Source organism: Momordica charantia (assembly GCF_013281855.1).
Source record: "Momordica charantia cultivar OHB3-1 chromosome 3 unlocalized genomic scaffold, Mcharantia_2.0 BLBB01000003.1, whole genome shotgun sequence".
In the NCBI taxonomy this organism is placed as follows: Eukaryota; Viridiplantae; Streptophyta; class Magnoliopsida; order Cucurbitales; family Cucurbitaceae; genus Momordica; species Momordica charantia.
This window is the reverse complement of record NW_028275161.1, coordinates 6,465,606-6,472,897: the sequence shown is the minus strand read 5'-3', so window position 1 is coordinate 6,472,897 and position 7,292 is coordinate 6,465,606. Positions and strand designations below refer to the sequence as shown.

At 42.4% G+C, this 7,292-nt stretch overlaps 1 long non-coding RNA gene across 1 annotated transcript; it reads left to right on the top strand.

The window, feature by feature from the left end:
• The first annotated feature begins 376 nt into the window (after positions 1-376).
• LOC148212246 (uncharacterized) lies at positions 377-2,306 on the top strand. Its single transcript, XR_015789932.1, has 3 exons — positions 377-912; positions 1,002-1,040; positions 2,021-2,306. It is a non-coding gene; the product is annotated as an uncharacterized LOC148212246 (long non-coding RNA).
• Positions 2,307-7,292: the final 4,986 nt, after the last annotated feature.

Sequence of the window (7,292 nt, the reverse complement as noted above, 5' to 3'; positions counted from 1 at the left end):
CTTACGGTAGTGCATACCCACTCTCCAACCAGTCACCATTTGTAACGCCTCGAGTCCATCAGGTTAGTTAGTCTCGAATTAGGAGATTTTTTTTTCATTTAATTGTTTTAAATTGATTGATAATTAAATTTATCTTTATTATCGGGCTCTAAACTCCAATTTAAACTAATAATTACCGGACTTCGTACGTTGGGTCTTGTTTTAAGGGGAATGGACTCCTTTTCTCTTGGGCTTGGATTTGTTGGGCCTCCATTGAGGTAATTTGGTTTTAAAACAAAATAAAATAAAAATAAGACCCTAGCCAAACCCTTTTCTTTCTTCTTCTTTTTTCTTCTACCCCAGCCGCCCCCCTCCCCCGATTTCTTCTTCATTTTTTTCCAATCCCACCGCCCCCATCTCTGATTTTCCGGCAGCACATCCGGCCCACTCTGAATGGAACGACGACACCCACGGCGGCGGCGGCGTGAAACAAATCGACGTGAAGCGACTTCGACGGCGACCCGGCTCCGACAGCGTCGTCTTCGGTTCCGGCGACTTCCAGCAGGCTACGCGACTCGTTCTTCGGCGTTTCTGCGTGCAAGGCCGCGGCGCTCCTCCGCGAACCGCAAGTCCGACGAGAGGCGCGGGTTCTGCAGCAGATTCGGCGATACCCAGCAACGGCGGCGCGTTCCTCGGCGGTCTGCAACGAACCAGCACCGCTCCTCCTCGCGGCGGCACACGACGACGGGTCAGATCTGTGGCGGCGCACGGCGAACGGGTTGTTACAGCGGCGAAGCAGCGAGATTTGTGCATTACAGCAGTGTTTAGGACGGTTGGCGGTGACCCACATCCATTCGAAACTCGATTTAGGCTACCCACACCTTGGCGAGCTAGATCTAGGTGACCCACATCTATACGAAGTCGATTTTGGTGGTAATGCGTCGTTCGAACCCTTTTAGAGTTGATTTTGATGGCTAAATAGCATACGTAATGTGCTGTATTTTCTGTTTTTGTGTGCCTAGGTGAGAGGTCGACGCAAAAACTTAAGGGCGCAGTTGTGTGTAAGTAGACAAGAGGCGTGTGCGTGCGTTAATGTATGCGAAATGGTTTCTAACGTGCTGATTTTGTAGCGATTTATGCAAATTCTTTTATGTCATTGTGCTAAAATAATTCTCGTTATGTTAATCGATATACTTGAAGTTGTGTTGGATGTTTGTCGATGAAATGGTGAGATTTCTGCTTGCTAAACTATTGAGTATTGATGTGGTAATGTTGGTTGCCTGGATATGCATGAGTTGTTCGGCGTGTTTTGTGAGTTATTATACTTGATAATGCTTGTTAAATAATGATGTTGGATATTAAGCATGATTGGGTTATTTTCTCACCATTAGAAAGCTGTTTATGTTGTGGAGGCATGCTGAATTGTATTTGTGGGTTGAAAGATGCAGGGGTGGTGGCTTAATAAAGTGTATAGTAATACTCTGGTGTGAGTTGGATTTTTGGAGGAAATGAATGTGTGAGTGTCAGGGCTTCGGGTATAAATGGTCGAGGGCTGATACGTCACTAATGGAGTATCGAGGCCTCGGGTATAAATGGTCGAGGGTCGATACGAGGAGTCCTTTGGAAGGAAAACTATTGGGGCCTTGGGTATAAAAGGTCAAGGGCCAATAGATGGTGAAGTCATCGGGGCCTCGTGTATAAATGGTTGACGGCCGGTGCAGCAATGTCGGGGCTCTGGGTATAAATGGTCAGGGGCCGACTCTATTCGAAGGAGATCACTGTGGGAAGTTACGATAGCTGAGATAAGTGTGGAGGTATTTGTGGTGTTAAGGAGACTAGAGGTTGGTTGTTAACGTGTTTACTGGTTGTGGTTGTCACTAAATTTTATGGAATGTGTTTATGTTTAAATGTATAATGTGTTGAGAGGCATGACTACGATTGTTTCTTGAGATAATTGAGTATGATATGTGTGTGTGTTGGTGAGGGCTACTTACGGAGTATATTTTATATACTCACCCCCTTTCTACGATGATTGTTTCAGGTGAAGGACTCGGGGGCGACCATGGTGATGGGACGGAGGAGACATGACGAGCGAGGACCATAGGCTGCTTAGTTACTTCATGTTTAGCTTAAGTCATTGGTTAAGGCCTTATGTTATGGCGAATAACGTTTTGTTCGTATTTGAATAATTGGGAGATTCCCCCTTGTTGTTAGTTTCATTTCGGGATTGGTGCCTATTTCAGTTTTATTCCATTCATTGAGTTTCGCCTAGTTTGAATATTAGACTTGCCTCGTGAGGTGGTCCACGAATGTTGTTGAATGATATTCTATGAGATTGATTTATCGTTTACTTGATGCGAATTGGAATTTGATTTCATATATTTGTTTGCATAGGGAGTTGACAGGACGTATTTGGGGCTAAGTTTAATTAGTTGGGTAGTTAACGTGACCTAGGAGTGCGTGCGAAATTCTGGGTCGTTACACCATTCTAGTTGGGATCAATTCGCTGTCGTCGTTTGTAATCATCGTCATACCACCCTTCTTGGGAATGGATTGAACCAGGCTAACATAACTACTATCCGAGATGGGGTAGATCACTCCAGCATCTAACCATTTTATGATTTCCTTTTTGACCACTTCTTTCATTTTGGGGTTAAGCCTCCTTTGGCACTCGATAGAATTGGTGGCACCTTCGTCCAGGATGATTTTGTGCATGCAAAATGTAGGGCTAATTCCTCTTATGTCCGCTATGGTCCATCCAATAGCCCTCTTGTACTGTGATAAAACCTGCAACAGCAAAGATTCATGTTCATTAGACAAATATGAAGAAATGGTAACGGACAAAATATCGTTTAAACCCAAATAAGTATATTTTAAATGAGAAGGTAGGGGTTTCTTTTCCAATTATGGAGGTTCAGTGATGGAAGGTTGCAAGGCCTTCCTAACTAATGAGAGAACATCCATCAGTTAGCTCACCCACACTTAAAGAAGAAGTTTCTATCAGATACCTCATCTCAACTAAGGCGAGTTCTCATCAGACATCTCATTTCGGTCAAAACGATAAGCTCACATAAGACAGGTCATCTCAACCTTAAAAAGAACCACGATATAGCTCTACTCTGCCTTGAGGAAGAACTCTTATCATCAGATCATGTTCCATCAAGCATAACACCCTACCTAAGAGTTGTTGACCTATATTAAATGGGGGCGCCAAAACATAATGTACGAATGTCAAACCTTAAGCGCCCAACTTAAACAAAGATCCAACTTCAAAATCCTAAACAAACAGCTTAGCTAAAGTTCATCCAAGCTCCAAGCTCAAACTCAGCATCCAACTTATGTAAAAAATCCAAGCTCCATGTGCAAACTCTAAAGCGCAAAACTTAAGTAACATTTCTCCAAGTTCTAAATCTAACTCTTTGGTCGAGCTTCTCAAAGTTCCCAACTCAAGCAACATGCCATTAAGGTGAATGTATCTCCTAAGGCTAGATACTATAGCTTGTGAAGGGATAGCTCACCTCAACCCCAACGATGAGCTCCCATCGGAGCATCTCATCTCGATATCAACGATGAGCTCCCATCGGAGTAGCTCATCTCGATATCAACGATGAGCTGTCATTAGAATAGCTTATATCGACACCAACGATGAACTCCTATCGGAGCAGCTCATCTCAACATCAACGATGAACTTTCATTAGAATAGCTCATCTCGACACCAAGGATGAGCTCCCATCGGAGTAGCTCATCTCGATATCAACGATGAGCTGTCATTAGAATAGCTCATATCGACACCAACGATGAGCTCCATCAGAGCAGCTCATCTCGATAACAATGATGAACTCTTATCAGAGTAACTCATCTCGGCAACAACGATGAGCTCCTATCCAGTAGCTTACCTTTACCCCAACGACGAGCTTTCATTAGATTAGCTCATCTTGAGACAAATGATGAGCTCTGATCAGAGTAGTCCATATCGACATTAACGATGAACTCTCATCGGAATAACTCATCCCAGCAACAACAATGAGCTCTCATCGGAATCGTTCATTTTTACATCAAGGAATAACTATCCGATAGCTCACCTCAACTCCAACGATGAGTTCTCATGTAGATCACTTTGACCTCAATAATGAACTCCTCATCAAATAGCTCATCACAATGGCCAATGGATGAGCTCCCACCAGGAAGCTCATCTCGACATGAAAGATGAGCTCTCATCAAAACTTACTTAAAATAAAAAGAATGAACCACAATCAGATATCGAAATCTTCAAGGAATGACTAACCAAGATTACATCAACTTTGAAGACCGGGGCCACCTAGAGTCAAAACTTCTAAAAATTAGCTCAAGTCTTAATGACAATACCATACAGGCAATAGAGCATGACCAAACTTCTCTAAGATCTCACCACATATTAGTATGTCCTATGAAACAGTCATTTGGTAAGTTAGCTTCCTAACTTACCAAAGTAGGGGGAAATGTTGCAGACAAAAATATGATATACTACATGACGAGATATGGCCAAGGTACGACGAGCTCCTAAGATCGCCTATGGCCGAGCTCCTTAGCTCACGTATTGCCGATCTCCTAAGCTCATCTATGGTCGAGCTCCTTAGCCCACCTATTGTCGAGCTCCTTAGCCCACCTATGTCCAAGCTCATCAGCCCACCTATGGCCGAGCTCCTAAGCCCACCTATGGTTGAGCTCCTAAGCCCACATATGGTCAAGCTCGTTGGCCCACCTATGGCCGAGCTCCTTAGCTCACCTATTGTCGAGCTTTTAAGCTCAGCTATTATTGAGCTCCTAAGCTCACCTATGGCCAAGCTTGATCTATTAAGCTTATCCATCGCCGACCTCAATCATTGTCGATCTATGGCCCGACATCTAGCCGTCTTGCGTAACGGCCACAACGGACGTGTCCTTTCACTCCGCCTATAAAAGGATCTTCATTCCTCTTACGCAGGTATGAAATTTTACTTTGAGAATGACATATTTGAACGTCATAGTGTTTACTTTCTTTTTTCAGGTCCTACCTTGCATGAGCTTGCACCTCGTGAGCTTGGTCAATTGCCACGTGGTCGACCTCAGCAGCTCGATATAATTTTGCATCACTAGTAGTTGTAGAATATTCATTCTTCATTCATGTGCTACTATATTTGGTCTCGGTACTTTTTAAACAATGTACATTTTAATCATTGTTTGTAAAATTTAAATATGAATTATTTTTTACATTAAAACTTTTAATACTAAGAATAATTAAAAGAAATGAAATTTATCTAGTGTTCCAATGTAATTGTAATTTTAACAAGGGTTAGTCATGGCCAATAGCATATAGGTCCTCTATTTAACGGCTTGCTATGACATGGTGTTCAACTCGTCCTGCAAATCCACTTAAAGATGGGGATTCTTACGATCATTGCCAGTACGACACATTGGATCGAGTTTGATTATAGTCAACATAAAGTTTGATTGGTGCTCTTAAGAGGTTTCATCCTCATCGACTCTAACTTAGCCCCTTTTAGCTTCCCAATTATGGATAGCTCGGGTCAATTGATTTGAAGGCCCACATCATCGATCACATGAGTCATTGCATGTAACGCCCCGCGTTCTCCGACTCGTCTTTTTAGAGTTAAATAGTGTCTTTGGACTTGTCCCTAAGTTGATAACTTTAATTCTTGGATCTTCTAACTTTGAAATTCTAATTTTTGGCTAATTTAGAATTAAGTTTAATTTCATTGGATCAATATAATTTAACCTGTGTAGGAGATTTTTAGTTAAATCTTAAATTCAGGGGCTTTAGGATTTTCCTTCATAAATTCTACTTTTCTTTGAATTATTATTCTTGGGTTTTAGAGTTTAAGTTAACTATTTTGTTTAGGGTTATGGGTTTTATTTGATTTTTAAACTATAATTATTGGGCTTATTGTTTTGGGTCATTGTTTTATTTAGTTGGGCCACCTTCAAGAATGAGGGCTTGGGCTTTTAGATTTTAAAACAAGTTAAAGAAAAGGGGATTAAAACAAAATAACCCTAGCCCCATCTTGTTCTTCTTATTCTTCTTCCCCAATCTTGTAGCCGCCCCCCTATTTTCCCTTCCATGTTGGCGACGTCCTCCTCCGACGAGACCCACGGTGGTGCAGCGACCCACATCCTCGACGAGTCAGCGATTCCTTCGGCTCCACATTCTTCCGGCGAGGCTTGCAGCGAAAAAGGCATGTCGAACAGTCGGCGGTGGCACCACTTCAAACCACGAACGCCCAGATCGAGCATTTCTCTAGTGATGCCCAGTAGGCCTCGCGTTTCATGTTCTCCGACGGCGCCTTCATGTTTTCGAACATAGATCTGACAAGGTGCGAGCAAATCTGACGAGTTTGGCTTCAGACCCAATGAACCCATGGCTTTCCAGCAGCGGCGCAACCTTTTTGACCGTGGTTTTGCACGGCTCGCGTCAGTTCCGACGATTTGTAGTGGCAGCGACATTTCAGCAGCATTTTTGTGGCGTTTTTCTTCATTCTGGAGATATTCAGTGCTTACCCGCACCCATTCAAGCTAGATTTGAATTACCCACCCCTTTCTGCTTTGATTTGACGTCGACCCACTCGTGTTCAGACTCAAATCAGCATTATCCATCGGCTTTCTGCTTAGGCCAGCAAGTCTAAGGCCTTTCGAACTCGGTTGTGGGAGCTCAAACCTCCTCGGCGTCGACCAACTCCTTACCCAAGAGGTTTTATGGTGAGATAATAGGTAACGGATCATCTAAACTTACTTTCGATGCAAACTAAGTGTTTCTAACATGAACTCTAATCAAGTTGGTTTGCTTTTGGATTTAGGAACCCTTCGACGAGCTTAGTAGCGCTTTGGGACTTTGTTGTAAGTAGTTTCTTACTGGAGGGATTGGTTGTTGTGTGCTGATATGATATGGTTGTTTGCTCGTGTGCCCATGTGTGATATTTGCATGTTGCTTGTCGTTGTTATCTTTTAGTAAACGTCATTGTTGATAAAACTATTGATATATATTGGGAAAATTATGTGGTTGTGTGAATAAATTGTAGCCAATTAATCTTGGATGACTATGATTGAATTGTGGTTATGTTCTAATTGGTTTTCATGATGAAATTTGTATACCGGTACTATAATCTGTTGTTTCGAAAGCATATTGAATATTTATGAGAAGTCGGTTGCGTTTGATGTATGCTGGGTATCTATCAATTATATTTTGGTTAAGTTGTTGGTTGTGCCTTTTTTGTGAACGATGCCTGTTGAAGCTATTGGATCATGCTGGACTATTTTAAATTGATTGGTTTTTTACATAT